This window comes from Pongo pygmaeus, chromosome 17 (assembly GCF_028885625.2).
Source record: "Pongo pygmaeus isolate AG05252 chromosome 17, NHGRI_mPonPyg2-v2.0_pri, whole genome shotgun sequence".
NCBI classification, from domain to species: Eukaryota; Metazoa; Chordata; class Mammalia; order Primates; family Hominidae; genus Pongo; species Pongo pygmaeus.
Genome location: NC_072390.2, coordinates 29396113 through 29418180, shown reverse-complemented (window position 1 = coordinate 29418180; position 22068 = coordinate 29396113). Strand labels below are relative to the sequence as shown.

The following is a 22068-nucleotide window of genomic DNA, read 5'->3' as shown; positions in this document are numbered from 1 at the left end:
AAATATGATCAGTTTTTTTCCTTAAAGATTTCATGTTACCTATGTGACAAACCTGCACATCCTGCACATGTACCCTGTAACTTAAAATTTAAATTAAAAATTTAAAAAATGTTCACTTGTGTTAGGAGATATGGAGGAAATTCTAAGTTGTCACAGAAATAAGAGTAGGATTTGAACACAAAGTCATTTGAAGCTTAATCTCACTAGATGAAGGTGCCTTCTATTGGATATTGGGACTATATCAAATATGAGAGAAATAGAATAGCCTATTTGAGTGTCAAGACTGTATTGTTTTTACCCTACCAAAGATTGAAGGTATGAAACTCCACAGTGCTCTCTCCTGCCTGACTCTTTTACAATATCACTGTTTTAATTTCAGCTTATCATAATATTAGGCGTCAAGTTTTTTTGGTGGAATGTTAAAAGCCCAGGTTGTTTGTTAGTAAAAATATCTTTAATTTCAACTGCTACTTGGAGCTGGAAGCCATTACCCTCAGCAAACTAACACAGGAACAGAAAACCAAACACTGCGTGTTCTCTCTGTAAGTGGGAGCTGAATGATGAGAGCACATGGACACATGATAGAAAATAACACACACTGGGGCCTAGCAGAAGGTGGGAGATGGGGAGGGAGAGCATCAGGAAGAATAGCTAATGGATGCTGGGCTTAATACCTAAGTGACTGGATGATCTGTGCAGCAAACCACCATGGCACACGTTTACTTACGTAACAAACCTGACATCCTGCACATGTACCCCTGAACTTAAAATAGAAGTTGCAAAGAAAAAAAATAAAAATATTAAAATGCCTAGAAGAGAAGACAATCATTTTGGAGAAGAAAACAGCATTGCCATAAGCCCAAGTGAAAGCGCAATAAAGATTACACTGGGCAGCAAGAACAGCATTTAAATGGGTAGAATCTATTCCTAAATGAGAGCATCTCAAAGAACCAAGACCCAAGCACTGATGAGAATGGTTTGACTAAGACTATCAGTACCATTTCCAGAAGGAAGTGAGCCTTCAGATGAAAGCCACAGAACAGCCATGTCAGAGGCAGAATATAATAAGTTAACAATCTGAGGACAAGGACAAGGACAAGGAAGTTCCAAACATTGTGGACCCAAATCGACAGCAATATCACCATGAGACAGATATGGCAGAGCAGAGAGTCTCTTCAAAATTCAAGAGGAAGAATTGATTAAAAAGGCAGCGATAGGGTAAGGAAATCACTCAAGGAAAGATGATATACCTTTCGCAGAAATTACTTGATTGCAAAGACATGATAAGGCTGCACCAGGCTTGATTGAGCAAAAGCTACACTGCAAGATGGCAGAACCACGTAAAGAAGTATCAGCAAGAGAAGCTGACATTTTCCAATGTCCAAACCAAGAGAGTCCCAATGCTACTCACCAGCAGTTTCACCTCATTCGAATTAAGGAGAAAAAATTTGATGGGGAGTTAAGAGGAGTGAGAGTAAAGAGTTAGAAATAAAGGGAGCCTGGATTATGCCTCATGTGGCTTTGTATTCATAATGGCTGGCACACAGTACATAATAAATAAATGACTTACTGGTATGCTTAGGGAAATATAACAAGAACAAACAAGATGAAGTATCAGTAAGGAAAGTTATTTCTCAAGTTTTAGAGGTTTAAGTTGGTCATTCTATCTCATTCCTTATTAATAATCATACACTACTACTACCTCTACCATTAATGGAACATTTACGGAACATTTACTACATGCCAGGCAGTATACTACTAACATATATGTATATATGTGTCTGTACACATATATATATAATATATATGTGTGTGTGTGTGTTTGTGTATGTGTATGGTTTATGTGTAATACATATATGGATATATGGGGGATATTCATATGGAGATAGATATGAAGGTATATAGTACATACATATAAAGATATATAGTATATGTGGAGATTTGCATAGATGTACTTGATCCTAACAACAATCCTAAGAGTAAGTGATCTTAGCTCAATTTTAGAGATGAAATAACTGAGTCTAAGAGCAGTTAAATAACCGAATCTAAATGACTAAGTGATATACTTGAGATTTGAACTCAAGTTTGTGTGACTCTGAAGCCCACATTCTTAAGCCCTGCATCATTCCATCTTCCTACAAAGAAGCATGAATTTAGACACTGCATTCTCTAGTCTTACTTTATTATCATAATGATTTATTTATGATTTCCTGCTACAGTCCCTATAGAAGCATTTTTTTCCACAAAGAATAATTAATGGAAACCATTAGATTTTTCCTGCTTTGTGTCCCGCTTCTGCTGGGCATTTATTTGGTCAGGACTTTTAAGTAGGAACAGTAGGACCATACAAGGACCAACGGTCTCCTGAGGAGCAGTTTTCTAGGGCAGCGGTCCCCAGCGTTTTTAGCACCAGGAACCGGTTCGGTGGAAGACAACTTTTCCACGGACCAGAGGGAAGGGAGGGGAGGTATTAGATTCTCACAAGGGGCACGCACTTAGATCCCTCGCATGCGCAGTTGACAACAGGGTTTGTGCTCCTATGATAATCTAATGCCACAGCTGATCTGAGAGGAGGCGGAGCTCAGGCAGTAATGCGAGTGAAGGGGAGTGGCTGTAACTACCAATGAAGCTTTGCTGGCTCGCCTGCCACTCACCTCCTGCTGTGAGGCCTGCTTCCTAACAAGTACTGGTCCATGGCCAAGGGTTGGGACCCCTGTTCTAGGGGCAAAATCATTCTCTAACAATGATTCCATTTCCCATCCTCTTTCCATCACAGTATTTTGTAACAGATATTTTGCCTGAGTAGGATTTTTGTTATAAGAGAACTGATAAGATCCTGCGTGCAGATAGAGCTGAAACAGTTGGAAGAAACCTGTCTTCCCCATTGCTCTGGGAGGCCCAGCATGTCATGGGTTCTTAGATAGACCAGAGCTGGCACCCTCCTGAGGTGACTGAATCCTCACAAAAGGCATCATTGGCAGGGCCATGATGAGGCTTCTTCAAGCAGCTTTGTTGACTGAGAGCAAGGGGACTGAGGTGTGTGCTGTGTAAGAATATTTGAGCAGGCGTCTGGGCTGAGGAGCACCAGGTGACACTGATTCTGATCAAAGTGTGCACCATGGACCAGCAACATGAGTATCACCTGGGAGATGGTTAGAAATGCATAGAACAAGGCTCATCCTAGACCTACTGAATCAGAATCTCTTGGAGTGAGAGAAATCTGTGCTTTTACAAGAGCTTTGTGTGATTCTGACACATACTGAAGTTTGAGAAGCACTGATCTAGGTGAGAAGCAGTGAGACTCTGAACTGGAGTAGTGGCATTAGGGATACAGTAGAGGGGAAGGGATTCAAGAGATATTTGGAAGGAAGAACCAGCAGAACCTGATGACCAACTGAAAGTGAATCAGAGGACCACAAGTTTATGTTGACTCTCAAGTCAAAACTGGAGTTAAATACAGCATGGATATCTTTGTTGTTCACTGGGCAAGCAATATAGGAGAAGGAGCAGGTCTGGAGCCCAAAGAGGCAATAATTTCTGTGTTAAGCTTGGGATGCCTGGGAGACATCCAAGCATAAATATCTATTAGAAAATCAGCAGTGATACCCAGAATGCAGAAGAGTTTGTAAATCCAGATATTTAGGTTGTAATTCACCAAAAGAAGATGTTGGAACTGAATTTACATAACATTTTCATATTAAAATTAAATGTAGGATTGAATGAGATAGCACTATGTAGCTATAAAGTAACATAAAAATAGAGCAATGTAATATTTCACTGAGCCTGTGGAGGGTGTAAAAAATGAAGCTGTTCTCCTTATTTAAGAGACAAGTGTGTTCAAACACTAGATGCTCAAGCAAACTGAGAAAAAGGTTTTCTATCCAGAACAATCCTCAAAATGTCTGTCCCCGCCCTTTGGCTCTAGTTACCTCCCATTGCAAGGATATTAGGGAATTTATGTCTTTTCCTTGGTGAGCTCTGATCCTATTTGTAAATCTTTGTGACTCATAAGGCTGAAATGGTACTACATTTTATAGTGACCGTGGGTTCTAAGCCAAAAGTCAGAATATATTTTCTGATGGATTTTTTTTAAAAATCTGATTTGAATATTTACTTAAAAGATTATTATAAAATGTGACAGTTAAGGAATAACTTTTTATTAGGAAAAAAATGTTACATGACATAGAGATCATTGTTTCCTGTTTCAGAATCCACCAGGATGCTCTTTAAAATGCAGGTGAAGCCAGGTGCGGTGGCTCATGCTTGTAATCCCAGCACTTTGGGAGGCCAAGGCAGGTAGATTGCTTGAGCTCAGGAGTTCAAGACCAGACTGGACAACAAGGCAGGACCCTGTCTCTACTAAAAATACAAAAAAATAGCTGAGTGTGTTGTGTGAGTCTATTGTCCCAGCTACTCTAGAGGCTGAGATGGGAGAATGGCTTCAGCCCAGTGGGCAGAGGTTGCAGTGATCTAAGATCGCACCACCGCATTCCAGCCTTGGCAACAGAGTGAGACCCTATCTCACAATAAAATAAAATAAAATGGAGATGCATAGCTTCTACTGCATCAGAATATACCAGAATATCTGGGAAACTGCATTTTAATGATAATTCAAGTGATTCTTTTGCATATGAAAGTTTGAGAAGCAGTGATCTAGGATAGTTTATTTTCAGATTTGTTACTATCATTTAATGCAATGTTTTAAGCCCTGAATTTGTGTGTGCCCATTTTGTGTAATAGGGAGAGATTCCCTTTCTAAGGGACTTTGAGTACCTGAGGGAGGGTAGTTTTAAATTAATCTATAAATTATAAAGCCACAATTTTAAATTAAATCATGCTCTTCTTATACTCTTCTGCTTTATACTTTTATGGGAGCATTTTTTCCTCTAAGTGGCTGACATATGCTGTATCTGAGATTTCTGCCTTAATTTCTAAAAGTAACACTTCCTTGGAGAGTAAGGTGGTTGGTGAAACATCAAATCTAATGGACAGGTGCATTAAATCTCAGTAGATACAGTTCAATATTCTGTAAAGGGAACTGGCATAGGGCCTAACAGAAAATGCTTAGCAATCTTTAGGAGAAAAAAAGGTTTATACTGGAAATGTTGTAATGTCTTATGTTTATTCCAGGATGTCTTTTGTATTACTACCATCACTGTTGGTATCACCTGCCATCACTGCCATCATTTTTTAAACAAATTTTGCATCTTAGGTAATGGAAAACAGTATATATGTAGACAGACTTAAATTTAATTTTCATGATTGAATAGAGAATTTAATGGCCTAACCCTATGCCCTGCTTACTAAAATCAAATGACAAGTGGCCATCCAAATTTATGGAAAAGGCCTCTTGATGTGGCAAAAACATTGTTTGGCCTGAAGGGAAAAATGAAGACCTGAATTTCTAGAAGAATTGAGTGACAAGTGTTGGTTAGAATTTGCTAAGAAAGTGGCATACATAAAAGCAAGGTGGAGGAACGTGTTAGTTTGCTAGGGCTGCCACAGCAAAGCACCACAATTCTGGGGGTTAGAAGTCCAAGATCAAGGTATGGACAGGGCCATGCTTCTTCTAAAGGATCTAGGGCAGGATCTGTCCCAGGCTTCTATCCCAGATTTCAGTAGGACCTTGGCTTATGGCAGCATCACTCCCGTCACCACATGGCATTCTCCCAGTGAGCATGTTTCTTTCTGTGTGCAAATTTCCCCTTTTCATGAAGACACCAGTCATGTTAGATGAGGCTCATCCTACTCCAGTATAACCTCATTTTAAAATTATAAATTGACAATTTATGATCATATAAATTTACAGAGTACAAAGTGATATTATAATTCATAAATATAATGTGAAATAATTAAACCAAGCTAATATATCCATTACCTAAAATACTTAACATTTTTGTGGTGAGAACATTTGAAATTTTGAAATGTACAATACTCTGTTATTAACTGTATTCACCATGCTGTGTAATGGAATTAGAAAAAAGAAGAAAAACATATTCTTCCTGTCTGAGATTTTGTACCCTTTGACAGTCCCCTGCCCATTCCCCAACCCTGCCATGTCCAGCGTCTTTAACCACCGCTCTACTCTCTGCTTCGATGAGTTCAATTGTTTACATTCCACATATAAATGAGAATACGTGGTGTCTGTCTTTCTGTGCCTGACTTCACTTAGGATAATGTTCTCCAGTCCCATCCATGTTATCACAATGACAGAATTTCCTTATTTTATTGAAGGCTGAATAGTATTCCATTGTGCATATATACCACATTTTATTTATGGATTCATCTGTTGATGGACACTTAAGTTGATTCCATAACTTGGCTATTATAATTAGAGCTGCAGTGAACATGAGGAAGCAGACATCTCTTTGACAAAGTGATTTCAGGTCTTTTGAGTAAATTCCCAGAAGTGAAACTGTTGGATCATATGGTAATTCTATTTTTAGTTTTTGAGGAACCTCCAAACTGTTCTCCATAATGGTTGTACTAATTTACATTCCCACCAACAGTGTATGAGGATTCCCCTTTCTCCACATCCTCACCAACCAGTTATTTTCATCTTTTGAAAAAAAATTTTTCCAACAGATTTGAGATTATATCTTATTGTGGTTTCATTTGTGTTTTCCTAATGATTAGCGATGTTGAACCTTTTGTATATATCTGTTGGCCATTATTGTATTTTCTTTTGAGAAATGTATATTCAAGTCCCTCGATCATTTTTCAGCTGGGTTTTTGCTTTCTTGCTGTTCAGGTGTATGAGCTCCTTTTATATTTTGGATATTAACCCCTTATCAGATGTATGGCTTACAAATATTTTCTCCTAATCCATAGATTGTTGCTGCACACTGTTAAAAGCTTCTGCACAGCAAAGAAAACATTCAATTTGTTGTAATCCCATTTGTCTATTTTTGCTTTTGTTGCTTGTACATTTGGGGTCAAATCTAAAATGTACTATCCACAGTAATGTCATATAGTTTTTCCCCTATGTTTTCATCTAGTAGTTTTAGAATTTCTGGTCTTACAATTAAGTCTTTAATCCATTTTGAGGTGATTTTTGTATATGCTGTAAGATAAGGATCTAATTTCATTCTTCTGCATGTGGATATCCAGTTTTTCTATGGTCAAAAATCAGTTGATTGTAAATGTATGAGTTCATTTCTCGGCTCTCTCTTCTGTTCCCTTGGTCAATGTATCTTTTTATTGTGTGTTGGGGGTGGGGAGGTGGGGGGCAGATGGTAATACCATGCTATTTTAATTACTACAGCCATGTAATTTAGTTTGAAATAAGGTAGGTGGTACTTCCACCTTTGTTCTTTTCCTTCATAATTGCCTTGCCTTTGTTACCCAAAGGTTTTTGGTTCAATATAAATTTTAGGATTATTTTCTATTTCTATGAAAAATAATGTTGAAATTTTGATAAGGACTACATTGAATCTATATATCATTTTGGGTAGTATGGACATTTTAACAATATTAATTATTCTAATCCATGAACACAGGATATCTTTCCATTTATTTGTGTCTTCTTTAATTTCTTTTATTGATGTTTTATAGTTTTCAGTGTACAAGAGTTTCATCTCCCTGGTTAAATTTATTCTTAAGTATTTTTTCATAGCTATTATAAATGAGATTGCTCTCTTGATTTCTTTTTTAGATAATTTGTTGTCAGTGTATAGAAAGTCTACTGATTTTACGTGTTGAATTTGTATACTGCAACTCTACTGTATTCATTTATTAGTTCTAACAGATTTTTTCGTTATAGTCTGTAGAATTTTCTATATATAAGATCATGTCATCAGCAAACAGTAGCAATTTCCCTTCTTTCTCTCCTATTTGAATACATTTTATGTCTTTCTTTTACCTCATCTTAACTAATTGCACCTGCAATGACCTATTTCGAATAAGATCAGATTCTGAGATACTGCATGTTATGACTTCAACATATGGATTTGAGGAAGATATAATTCAACCCATAGCAAAGAACATGAGAATCTGTGAAATAGTCTACGAATAAAGGATGTGGATTGTATATTAATAGTGAAAAAATGTTTTATCACTTCTCCAGTCCTATCCCAAGGCCTGTTCTCCTTGAGAAAAAACGTAAATATTCAATACTAAAGCAGAAGGGTCCTGACAGATCATTTACTTTCATATCTTATGGTGTAGCTGGGAAAACTGAAGTCTCCAGGGTTAAAGCAAAGTACTCACTCAAACATTGGGGTAGCAAATCCAAAACTTGAATTTGAGTCTCTTTATTTCCTACACTCTGTCCCCCGTGTCCAGCCTACCAGGAGCTGGGATACTGTGAACAGCTTCGCCCTTTAAACTAAACATTGGTTTTCATTTGTGGGTTGTTAAATGCAAGGGCAAACCCCTTCTGGAAGTGAAATTGGGCATCAGGGCCCCCACGCACATCTCTTCTACAGTTGCCCCTGAAGTTGCATTGACCAGAGGACTCTCCAAAGCATAGACTGAAATTCCTGCAGTGTTTTGGAGCCCTGTGCTTCTCACATTGCACCTCTGCTTCTCCATCTCTCCTTTCACAACTTCTCTGTCCCATCATCTCAGAGCCTAGCCTAGCTCCAAGATGGTAATCAAAAACATGTTAACCTAATGTATTTGTTTCCTAATAGGTGATAGGTAATATTTTAATAGTAATAAGCCAGTCTTCTACTCTCTTTCCTCTTTCAGGAGTGTCTTGGGCTTTCTGAGTGACTATCTTTGGAAGATAAAATAAGACATATTTTCTCCCATTCTGTAGGTTGTCTTTTCACTCTGTTGATTGTTTCATTTGTTGTGCAGAAGCTTTTCAGTCTGATATAGCCCCACTTGCTTATTTTTGGTTTTGTTACCTGTGATTTGGTATCATATTCTTGAAATCGTTGCCAAGACCAGTGACATAAAGTTTTCTCCTGTGTTTTCTCCCATGACTTTCACAGTTTCAAGTCTTACGCTTAGTCTTCAATCAAGTCATTTGAGTTGATTTTTGTGTATGGCATAAGATAAGGATCCAATTTCATTATTTTGCAAGTGCACATCCAGGTTTGCCAACACCATTTGTTAAAGGACTATCCTTTCTCTATTGTGCATTCTTGGCACCCTTATCAAAGATCAATTGACTTGATATACATGAATTTATTTCTGGGTTTGCTATTCTGTTTCATTGGTCTATATGCCTGTCTTGATGCAAGCACCACACAGTTTTAATTACTATAGTTTTATAGTATACATTGAAATCAGAAAATGTGATTCTTCTAGTTTTGTTCCTTTTTCTTAAGATTGATTTGGCAATTCAGTCTTTTGTGGTTCTATATAAATTTTAGAATTGTTTCTTCTGTTCCTGTGAAAAATGCCACTAGGATTTTGATAGGGATTGCATTGAATTTGTAGATCACTTTGGGTAATATGAACATGTTCACAATGCTAAGTCTTCCAAACCATATATCTGATAAGTGCTCAATCTCCAAAATATATTAAAAAACTCCTATGACTCAAGAATAAAACAACAACAACCACAAACATAAATGGGCTAAAGATTTGAGTAGACATTTCTCCAAAGAAGACATATAAATGGCCAACAGGTATCTGGAAAAAAAAATGCTCAGTGTCACTAATCATCAGGCAAAGGCAAAACAAATCCCAATGAGAGGTCACCTCACACCTATTACAATGGCTATTATCAAAAAAGATGAGACAATAAGTGTTGGTGAGGATATGGTTTTATCCTCACCAACCCTCATACACTGTTGGTGGGAGTATAAAATAGTACAAATACTGTGGAAAACAACATGAAGTTTCCTCAAAAATTTAATAATAGAAAATACCACCTGATCTGGCAATCCTACTTTTGGGTGTTTTTCCAAAAGAATTGAAATCAGATCTTGAAAGTTTATTAGTACTTTTGTGTTCATTGCAGCATGATTCACAATAGCAAGATGTGGAAGTAAATCTTCCACTAAATCTCTATCAACAGATGAATATATAAACAAAATGTGGTATACACATGCAATAAATTGTTATTCAGCCTGAAAAAAGAAGGAAATTCTGCAAAATGCAACAACATACATGAAACTTGAGGAAATCATGCTGAGCGAAATAAGCCAGTCATAGAAAGTACGTGATTCCACTTATATGAGGTATCTAAAATAGTCAGGTTCATAGAATCAAATAATAGAATGATGGTTGTCAGGAGCTGGGGAGAGGGGGAAATGGGAGTTGTTAATATATGGTGTAAAGTTTCAGTCAAACAAGATGAACATGCTCTAGTGATCTGCTATACAGCATTATACCTATAGTCAACAATATGAATTACATACTTAAAAATTTATTCAGAGGGTAAATCTCATGTTAACTGTTTTTACTGCAATATAATAAAGACCTCTAATCTTTGGCTTATTTTGACCAAACTAAAAGGCTTAGATTTACTGGATAGATACAGGTGGTCATCATAGTATTCTTCAAATTTCAAAGAGCTGGTCACTATCTGATATGGTTTTGCTGTGTCCCCACCCAAATCTCATCTTGAATTGCAACTCCCATAATTCCTACATGCAGTGGGAAGGACTGGGTGGGAGGTAATTGAATCATGGGGGTGAGTCTTTCCCATGCTGTTCTTGTGATAGTGAATAAGTCTCACAAGATTAGATGATTTTGTAAAGGGGAGTTCCCCCACACAAGCTTTCTTGCTTGATGCCGTGTAAGACATAAATTTTCTCTTCATTCACCTTCCATCATGACCGTGAGGCCTCCCCAGCCATGTGGAACTGTGAGTCAATTAAATCTCTTTTCTTTATAAATTACCCAGTCTCAGGTATGTCTTTAGTAGCAGCATGAAAACAGAATAATACACCATCATTTTTCATCTACTCTTAAGCCTTTGGCATCTTGGGTGGCCTATGGTAAATTTAACACATTGAGGTGTAAAGAGCTTATATTGCAATTGGTATGCTGTTCAGCTTCAGAGCATGTTCTGTAGAGTCTAGGTAAAGTCTACAGTATATTTGATCACACTGGGTTTCAACTCTTCCCACCAAATTTCACCTTTTTCAACCTATTAAAAGATAGCTTGAAACAATACTTTCATGCTGCTTTCACTTTACTCCCTCTGTGCATAGGATTTCAAAAAGGAAAATACTGTATTGATCAGGCAACTATCCTGGATTGTCTCAGAAAATACTCCATTCTCCAAAACAAGCCATCACCTTCAGTTCCTTTGAGGCTGCAGCAGCAAATTATAAATTCGCTATAGCAAATTTATAATTGGAAAATGGCATGAGATTAATTACGGAAATGCTTTTCCAATTTCAATAGTCAATTAATAAGCAAGTATATGAAGACCACAATAATTACACTGTTCTACAAGCATTGTACTACAAGCCTTATTTAAGTATATTTAGAATTTTGAAAGAGAATCTGATTAGCATTATTTTTTAAATGAATTTGACATTCAAGGGATGCATGAATTTACTTTGGATGTTGGATTACAAATTAATGCTTATCAAATTAACATTGCTTTTCTTTGTAGTCTAGGACCATCATCACAGAGAATTTTTCTGCATGAATTCCTGCAATGGTTATCACCAGGCTCACGAGTGAGATATCAGAAGGAACACAAACTTCCATGGACCCTATTAAAAAATACGCTTTCCTGACATCTGTAGTAGCCATGTACAAGTCAAAGATCTATCTTACTCCCTTAATTGAAGAAATTGTTTTTGTCTATTCTGACCAAACAGGGAAAGTAAGAGCTAGCATAGACCCTGGAAGTTGGTCCTAAAAGTATTTGATTTAAGTAACACCTATGACTTATTTTCATAGTATAATTATATGCCTTCAAAGGCAGAGGTCCTAAGTGTACAGTTAGATAAGTTGTAACAAATGTATAAAAAACACTGGAATCAAGATATACAATATTTTCATCACCCTACAAAGTCATGTGACATTTTATGAGAGTAAAATGTAACAGGTCTATCTTTCCACACATCTTCTATAGTCCAAATTTTCTGGGAGTCTGTGGTGATCTTCACTTTGCCTCCTTCCTCCTTGGTGTTTGGATGAATAGAAAAGGCAGAGGCTGCCGTCAATTCATCTACTTACTGGTAGCCCTCCACCCCTTCAGACATTTCCTGGGACACTAGCTTTGTAGTCTAACAAACCAGGCATAACTCTTGGCTCTATATCTACTTATTAGAGTTATTTTAAATGCCTGAGACTTGGTTTCCTTATCTATAAGGTGAAGATGCTAAATGTACCTCATATGGTTGGTATAAAGATTAACTAAAATATGTAAAAGCCCCTGACGTTCAGAACATGCTCAGCTGATACGCCATTCATCCTCTCTAGTTAAAATCTTGGGTGCTGGGTCCTTTCTCTCCCTCTCTCTCGCCCCAAACAACCATCCACAGGGTATATTCTAGTCTTTTAGGATGCTGCATTTTAAGAAGACACTTTTTGTAATCAGGAAAACCAATCCTCACTAATGTGTTAGTAAACTTGAATAATTTCCCCTTCCAGGTAACATATTTGCATTTTAATTTAAGCCTTTGGGAAGATGTTGTTTTAGCCCAAATAAAGGACTTTGAGCTAAAAATGTCAGGAATTGGGGAATGGTGTAATATTTGGGGCCAGGCGGCAATATTTCTCTCTAGGTTCCAGACAGCTACCTCTCTGCCCATGTGCACAGTTGCCTGTGTTAAATGTAGGTGGCTTTTTTCAGGAAAAGATTATGTGTACAGGTTGCGGGCAAATTTTGGACAAGCTGCTTTAAACAAACTCATACAGGTGTTAAAGTCAGAGCTTGGAATCTAAGTGCCATGACAAGGAAGCTGCCTTCTCACGGCTGGAGTGACAGCTCACAGTTGTTTAGCAGATGAGAAGTAGAGATCTGCAGATCAACAACTAGCATCATGGCAGCAAGCAATGGTCTCTGCTTTTGTGCACCTCTCAGTGAAACCCACCTGGCAGGTTCTGCTGGAAGCGCCAAGAGCATATCAGGGAAGGTAGCTTATCAGCTTCCCATTTAAAACATATTTAAATTCAGAGCCCTCAGTGAGAGGCATCAAAACAGCTAGATAAGCATTTTCGAGGGCTGCCTTTTTGTTTTCCTACCTTCCACATGCTGAACTGATAGAGCTCTGGCTACGCCTTGTTCTTCCTCTTCCTTTTTTACTGAAAGTGGTTGCTAACCATTAGAACCTGCCCAGGTATCAGTTCCTATTCAGAGCTCTGTCTTCCTGTGATGTGTCCTAAAGTCTTCCTTGCTATTGGCTAGTCCCTGATTTTGTATCATTTGCTTTTCTCAGGTAAACTGACTCCCATTCACCTTTCCTTTCATCATGCTTCTCTAGGAAACAATAAAATGTCTCTTGATCACAAAAGATACTCTGATTGAAGCAAAGTAGATCTGCTGCCTTTTCTCTCCCTGTGCAGCTTTGTAGATGGATTGCGGATAAAACTGAACGTCAGCTTCTCAAACTGCTGCAAGCACTGACCCCAAAGCAGATGACACATGTCACCCATGATCATCACTCAGCTCAAGATTGATGATGAAGTGCAAAAGTGAGAACTCTTTTAGCTGTATACAAGTTTGCACTCAGTATGTTTTCACAGCTTCAATTGTTTTAACAAACCATTTGAGGAAATATGTTTAGGCATAATCCTTTGCTTCCTTCTTTTTTGGCATAGCATTTAGAACTCATACTTAACAGGAATTCACATAATCAGTATAAATATTAGGGAGCCGTATATATGTAATCTTGAGCACACACAAATAAAAAGCATAAACAGAATAAAAAGTATAAAAAGCAAGGAAAATGAGATACTTAGTACTATTAAATCTTCAGGTCCAAATTACTTTCTTTAAACCTATCTATCTAGACAGCAGCAAGTTATCAATGGGATATATGAGTGGAACCTTCAACATACAGAAAATAGTTAATTTCTTAGACCAATGAATTAGGGAACACAGGAATGGTGTTCAGCAATACATTGTCTTCCCTTGATCATTAATCTAGTTTACAAAGAGCTGCCCAGAGCAGGTTTTTTTGTATTTTTTTTTTACTATACCTGGCATTTGGCATCAATTTTCAATGTCAATTGGCATTAGCCAATTAGGTAACAAGATTAGGAGTGTCCAGCTACAGTAAAGAAAAATATGTCAAAGTCGATTTTTCTTTCTTAACGAGAGTGAAGCCTCCATTTTGCTGGTGTCAAGAAGAGGAAGAATGGCAATCAATGAATTTGATGACTGTGAGACATTTTAGTAATCAATGAGTAATCAATTTTGCAGTTTTTTTCTTTAATCATTCTGAGCAATTATGTGAATGTAATCTTTGGTGTGTATTATTAAAATAAAAGCTTAGGGATTTTAGCAGTACTTAAAGTTGTACCCCTTCCTTTTAAGACAAAATAACAAGAAAAAATAGTGGCCATTAAATTCTTGGAGCTTCTGTTTGAAATAAGCCATTCAATATGTCAGTGATAACTAGCTCTGCAAAACTCTTCCATTTTCAAGTTCGGCACTCTTGGCTAATTTTATTAAGCCACCTTAAGGTCCTTCGGGGCATTCTAAATGGACTGTAGAATAATTCTCATTGCCCAAATAGTTAAACTATTCAGTATATGCAAGCCAAGAGGTCCTGTGTTGACTCAGTGCCAGGACTCCAAACCTCTGAAGGCCCTATTAGGAAAGATAAATGAGAAGTGTTTTCCACCTACCTGTCCTTGCTTTCCACAGAATGAACTTTAAATCAAATTCTTAGCTTTATGTCACTTGAGAGAATAGTGAGAAGGGCTTTCAGGTGGAGGGAGAGCTATGATTAAAGCTTGTGAAGGGTTGAGAACAGATACATGGTAAATGAGAGTGTGTGTGTGTGTGTGTGTGTGTGTGTGTGAAAAATGGTGTTGAGGATTTAGAATAGACAGCATTAGCTGGTACAAAAAAAGAAGTGTGATATATTTAAGGGAAAAAAAGGGGAATACACTTTTGATAAAAACAGTTTCCCTCCATCCATCAATGAATTTGATGGGCAGTTCTTTGCTGGCCACAAAAGCATCAGGGAAGAGAATATAAGTGGAACTCAATATATTTAAACAGTAATGGGTCAAATACATTACTGCATGCAAAAGAATCTAACAGAACACGAAACAAAGAGCATCCAGCTTAGGAAAGAAAATCTTGTCTCTTTATTGGGATCAGAGGCCAGCATTCCTCTTTGGGAGACAAGCAGGCCTCCATGGACACTACAGGTCAAGGTCTTGTGTTTTTGACACATTCAGTATGCAGTTGGGTTCCCAGTGACTCTTGATAGGCTCTAAAGTCAAAATGGCATGGGATTATTGAACTTTGGGTGCCCGACTTTTCCACACTCACAAAACCCAGAATGAAATCCCTTCTAATTGCTCTTTCTCTCTTCTTTGGTAGAAGTTAAGTGGGAGAAGAATTATGCTCTGGAGTAAAGGCTTCCTCATCAACCTCCTGATGTTTATACAGGAGAGTGATCTTTGCTGGGAATTATAGGGCTTATTAAAGTGTTTTCATTAAAACTTGCACAAATTAGCAATCATCATCATCTAAGCCTTTGGTGTAAGTCTACTAGCTTGTATGTGGTTGTAAGGATGTGTTCTAAAACTTGGAAGGGCCATAGTATACTTTTATACAGGTATTTTTCTTCCATAGATTCATATGTACAGTATCTTATTTTAGAGTCTTTAAAATACATATTTTAAACCACATCAGTAAAACTCTTCAGATGTTCTTGTTATATTCAATGTGGTCGGATACACAATCAGTGGTCACTTCATGAACTAAGGCAATGGGCAAGCTGAGAAGCAGGCTAGCACACCACACATTGTGTGTATCTGTACAAAGTGCCTGGTGGGGAACATGCATGGGCTGAAACCCACCCAGCCAGCCTTGTGTGCTCTGGAGAAAGCTTTTTGCCCACCTAGAAGATGTAATTCTGTAAACGCATGGCACATGCAAGTGGATGCCTTGGTGACAAGCCCTTGTTATCAAAGAAAAAGAAATTACCCTCATTCAACGTTAAATGGAAGAAAAATCAGAATTATTTAGATCCTATCTGAGTGTATGAAGTTAACTGGATAATGATGAAATCAGTCACAAAACCTGTACCTGACTCCTTTGGGTCGGGCATTGACCATTGGCCGAGGTGCTTGGGGGAGCAAGTGGTCCTTACTATTTCAGGATACAGCAGGTAGGATGCCAGTCACATGAACAAAAAAGGTGATCCCATATAATTAGTGTTGCAACAAAGTTTACATAACATACAAATAAACCCCAGAGGAGTTAGAGATTGGCAGCTTAGTTAGGAGTGGGTGGAGAAAAGGTAAGTCTCTTTCAAAGCCCCGTTTCTCTTGGAGTGATCAAATCAAGAATTATCTGATTGATATGATCAGAATCCACCTGCTTCAAGTGACCCTATGCCCTTTTATAGTCCTTTATTCTTTTCTCTTTGGATGTTTTCCCCTTCTACCAGGAACCAATACCCCCAAGTGATGAACTCCTACAGCCTAATCAAGCTCCATCAAAGGTATCAATTGAGGGTTCAAATCCTTCAATGCCACTGAAGAGACATCTGAGCTGATTGGACAGTGAGTCTATCCTAATGTATTAAGGGGCAATTGTGTCTTTCCATTATGTCTCTGGAGCAACATGTATTTTAATAGGGCTCTCAAATCCTTAACCTAAGAGATTCACTAAGGTGGGGGCGGTGAGCTGGCAGGGAAGGTATTTGGGAACAACTGGTTCTCTTGGATCTTCTTCAATCATAGCACATATGCAGAGGCTTCATCAACCGAAGGAAGCTATAAAAAGTTTATCCGAAGCCAGAAAAAAAAGTTCCGATTAAAAAGTCCAGAACTCATACATTCATTAGCATAGTTTTTTGATTCCTCAAAAGAATTACTGAGAAGGCCTTTGATGTATCAAATATTAAGCCTTTGATGTATCAAATGCTATATGCCTGGAGGGATTAGTTCTGATTAGAAAATTCTAGTCTCTGGTCTATCTCGCAGCATTTAACGACTTGTGCCTCCTTTATTAATAGGCAAATGGCAGCTGGCATTCTTTTGCCAGTGTTTGCAGGTGCCTGTGTTTGCAGCAGCACACTATGTGTCTAGCCGTGGAAGACACTGTAGTTTGGACTTGGGGGTAGCAGTCAGAAGAACTTACTGATCTTGGGGGCATTGTTCACAATGTTATCACTAAGTATTTTCACGTATTCCCTGAGGATAAGTATTCCTTTCTGAGTCCCTGGAACCTCTGTGAGCTATTGTTTCACTTTGTCTCCCAGGAAGAAAGGACAATCTGGCAGTCTTCATATGTCTAATGGTTCTTTTTTGTACATATCTTTCACCAGGGCTCCCTGGCACTAGAACAGAGATAAACTAAAGTAGAAGGACTTTTGCAAAGTAAACTTCTTAATAGAACATTTCATGGGATGGGCCGCTTTTGCAACCCATTGATATTCGTGAAGGTGTCTGAAGAACAGCAGACACTGGGCAGGGCCCTGACACTGCTTTGTCATTTGTATAAAATCAGTCTTGGTTCATCTATCATCTTAAACAGCTCTGTGTAAAACAGTTTTTGGTGGTCATACTTTTATGTAATATTCACTCTGGAGGGGAAAAAAAGGTAGCTTTATAGGGAAAAGAAGGAAACTGTAAACTTCCACAGTGCTCTGGAGAAACAGTATTTGAGGTGCTGCTGACTGTGGATCTCTGGACTCTCTTCTAGTGGGAATTATTCCCGGTGGTGTCCCTCAGGAGCCTCCCATCCATGGAGAAAGCACAAGTCAGGAAATTCAGCTGTTGGCCTCTTCCTGTGAACAGTCTACCCAGGGGCCTCTCAACAGCTTAAAGTAGAAATAGAAGGCCTTTTGCTAGTTGGGTGCAATGACTCAAATTGTGCTCTCCCAAGGCTGCATACTATTTTGAGAGCAAGCAATTAAGCAATGCTCAGGTTTATGGCTCAGCAGATGAACCTGGAATGGTTCATTTGTTCTCCTAAATAACCGCTGGCTGTGTGTGTGTGTGTGTGTGTGTGTGTGTGTGTGTGTGTGTGTTTCCCTAAAGGTGAACTTCAGGATAGGTCTGCACTATGTATGCCCCAGGAAGCAACTTTATTGGATTGCATTAAAATACCCTTCAGACGTGAGTTAGAGCTCTCCTTGGTGCTGTGGACTCCTTATCTATGCAATGGAAAACACAACCCAACTCTCCTGTAGAGGCTACAATCAATGACTCCCAGGAAGTGGTGGGCATGTGTCACCTATCCTCAGCTGTCCATTTACCTGTTATGTTTCCAGAAGGCTGTTATTCCCAGGAGAGGCTGTAGCTCCAACATGAATGAGCAGTGAGCATTTGCTTTTGCTAGTCCTCAGTTTGCACTGAGCACTTTCCCAAACTGGGCTCTGGGTTTTGAGATGGGCACTTACAGAGCTGAAGGGAATAAGAAGGTGATATGATATCTTCACAGTATTCCTGAAGTCATTTCTTTTTCTTTTTTTCTTTTTAAGAGATGAGGTCTCGCTATGTATTTTCATGCATTCCCTCCCAGGCTACAGTGCAGTGGCATGATCATAGCTCACTGCAGCCTCAAACTCCTAAGCTCAAGTGAACCTCTTGCTTCAGCCTCAAGTAGCTGACATTACAGGCATGTGCCACTGTGCTGGGCTGAGGTCATTTCTTCTTGCCCTAAAGCATCAAAGACAAACCTTCCTTGGTTAAGCAGCAGGGGTAGCCAAGCTGGCACAGGAATAAAAAAGGAGAGAGGTGATTATTGCTCAAGTGCAGTGTCTGCCCACTTCTCCCTCCCGCTCCCGGAACTCTGGACTGAGCTCAAGTCCTACCTTGACTTCCAGGGGGACCTCCCTGCCTTCACCTCTTCAGTGCAAAAGGAGATGCTCCTGAGGGCCAGAGATGCCACCAGGAGATTTTACATACATGTTTTGTATTCAAATTAAAGGTAACTTCAGCAACCTTCCTCATCAGTTAGTCCTCACATATCCTTTTGTATTAAATGTATATTAGATTTCTTCTTAAAAGAAAATGTGACCTCACACCTGCAATCCCAGAACTTTGGGAGGCCAAGGCAGGTGGATCACAAGGTCAGGAGTTTGAGACCAGCCTGACCAACATGGTGAAACCCCGTCTCTACTAAAAATACAAAAATTAGCCAGGCATTGTGGTGTGCGCCTATAATCCCAGCTACTCTGGAGGCTGAGGCAGGAGAATCGCTTGAACCTGGGAGGCGGAGGTTGCAATGAGCCGAGATTGTGCCATTGCACTCCCACCTGGGCAACAGAGCAAGACTCCAAAAAAAAAAAAAAAAAAAGAAAGAAGGAAAGAAAAGAAAGAAGAAAAAAAAAGAGAGAAAGAAAGAAAGAAAAGAAAGGAGAAAAGAAAAGAAAAGAAAAGAAAGGGTGGGTTATTCCCCTAATTTTCAGCTTCCCAACTCTTAAGATTACAGCAGCAGAGTAAGCAGAGTAGAACTACTTTGAAAGGAAGTCATACTCTTCCCCCACTTCCACTCTGGGCCTCAGAGGGCCATTCTAGGGGGCGGCTGTGCAGAGCCCCAGGAGGTCTATGAGGTGACCTTACTTGTGATGGTACAGGATTCCTCAGTGGGGGGTGGGGAGTGGTACAAGTTGAGAATTTGGTTCTCAGTTGACCCCAGAGGGGCCAGCTTCTCCCCAGGGCCCCACAGCCCCACAGTTTCAAAGCCTATCCCAAATGCTGCAGGTGGGTCTGTTAAATTAAGTTCCTAATGTCTCTGTCCCAAATATCAATTTTTCAATTTGAGTTTTCTTTTTAAAATGTTTACACATCCATATTTCCAAAGTCTTATCATGTATAAGAAACACCACAATGTGCTGGGTGTGGTGGCTCATGCCTATAATCCCAGAACTTTAGAAGGCAGAGGCAGGAGGATCACTTGAGCCCAGGAGGTGGAGACCAGTCGGGGAAACATAATGAGACCTTGTCTTTACAAAAAATAATAAAAAAAAATTGTCCAGTCATGGTGGCACATGCTTGTAGTCCCAGCTACCAGGGAGATTGACGTGGGAGAAGGGAGGATCACTTGAGCCTGGGAAGTCAAGGCTGCAGTGAGCCATGATGGGTTCTTGCTCTCAAAATTGTATGGTGCCACTGCACCCCAGCCTAGGCAACAGAGTGAGACTTTGTCTCAGGAAAAAAAAAAAACAAACACACTTTTTTGTGAAAATTCTCAACTTGCATCTCTCCCCACCCCCACTGAGGAATCCTGCACCATCACAAATGGAGATAAGTGATCTTGTGAACTGCCCTCAAGTCAGAAGCAACTGGAAGAGTCAACCCATGAGTCCTTTGGTCCCCAGTGCCTGAATGCTGCCCTACCCACCGGGAATGGAATGTGTAACAATCCCATGGACTGTGGCACTGTATCTACATTACATATGTCACTGTTGTTATGAAGAGTGCAAAGGCTAGGACCTGAATTAGGCTAGGACCCCTGTATTAGTTCGTTCTCATGCTGCTAATAAATACATACCTGAAACTGGGTAATTTATAAAGGAAAAAGGTTCCACTGACTTACAGTTCAGCATGGCTGGGGAGGCCTCAGGAAACTTACAGTCATGGCAGAGGGGGAAGGAAAAACGTCCTTCACATGGTAGCAGCAAGGAGAAGTGCTGAGCAAAAAGGGGGAAAAGCTCCTTATAAAACCATCAAATCTCGTGAGAACGCACTCACTATCATGGGAACAGCAGCATGGGTGTAACTGCCCTCATGATTCAATTACCTCCCACCAGGTCCCTCCCATGACACATGGGGATTATGAGAACTACAGTTCAAGATGAAATTTGGGTGGGGACAGCCAAACCATATCAATCCCCCAGGTTCCATGGATGTGGGTCTGTAGGATATAGATGTGGATTCCTCTCCACTGCTTCCTAGCATCCTTTAGAAAAACACGTAAATGCTCTGAGTTTCATTTTCTTCCTCTGTCATAGAATATCCCATGAGTTATTGTGGAGATTAAATTTCAATATTTTTAAAGGGTTCAACAGGTCTCTCATCCATGGCAAATAGCCAATGCATGTGCTTGATGATATTAACCCAAAGGTCTTCATGCTTTTCAACTGTGAGAAGAGAGGCACATTCCAGCCACCCTGGGAAAGCACTGGGTGGCGTGAATATGCCCAGGCTTCAGGGGAGGTGGCCAGGGTTTGGGGACTGGTTCCAGACCTTAGGCAGTATTATGGACACTCAGACCCTCAGTGAGATGGCAGGGCCTTAAGGGAGTGATTAGGTCATGAGAGTGGAGCCCTCATGATGGGATTAATTCCTGTAAAAGAGGAGACATGAGACAACTTACTTTCTCTCTCTGTTCTTGGCCATGTGAGGACACAATGAGAAGAAAGCCATCGGCAAACCAGGAAGAGGGCCCTCACCAGACGCTGGATCTGTCAGCACTTTGATCTTGGACTTCTCAGCCTCTAGAACTTGAGAAATAAACGTTTGTTGTTTAAGCCTATGGTAATTTGTTTCAGCAGCAGAAACTAAGACAGGAAGGTGGCTCTGTTCTTTTCCCCAGGCTCCAGGATGTACACATAATTAAGAGGCTAAGATGCAGACCCCAATATCAAAGGGGTTTCCTCAAAGCAATGAAATAATGTGGAAAGCCTTTTTGAAATTGGTAGGAAGTAAAAGAAAGGCTCCTTTTTAAAAAACAAATTCTTACACAACCAAATGATGAACTGTCAGTCTCACAAACTCCCCAGGACTTTACTGAAGACTGTAAGATGGCAGCCATAGGAACTGGCCTATACCGAAGGGTCCTGATGCATTCCTCAGGCTCTCAGGAGGACTCAGGCTCCTGGAACCTGAGCTCCAGGCCTCCAGGTAAGCAGTTGCCATATTGAGGGCACAGAGGTGCTGCCATGCTCAGTGCTGCAGTGGCCTCTGCATCAGCCTCTCCCCTGGGGCTCAAAACATAAACTGCTCCTAAAGGTTCCTCCATTAAAAACAGAACTGAGCTCCAGTGCTGATAGCCTTGGGCTTGTTTAT

General features: G+C 39.5%; 1 long non-coding RNA gene across 3 annotated transcripts in view; it reads left to right on the top strand.

Annotated features, from left to right (window-relative positions):
* The window catches only part of LOC129019086 (uncharacterized), a 75885-nt gene extending 64237 nt beyond the window's left edge, over positions 1-11648 (top strand). For 2 of the 3 annotated variants that reach the window (XR_008495508.2, XR_008495511.2), the window contains one exon: positions 11525-11648. This is a non-coding gene — a long non-coding RNA (uncharacterized LOC129019086). The remainder of the gene's footprint in view (positions 1-11524) is intronic. The other variant, XR_008495507.2, reaches the window with a different exon arrangement.
* Positions 11649-22068: the final 10420 nt, after the last annotated feature.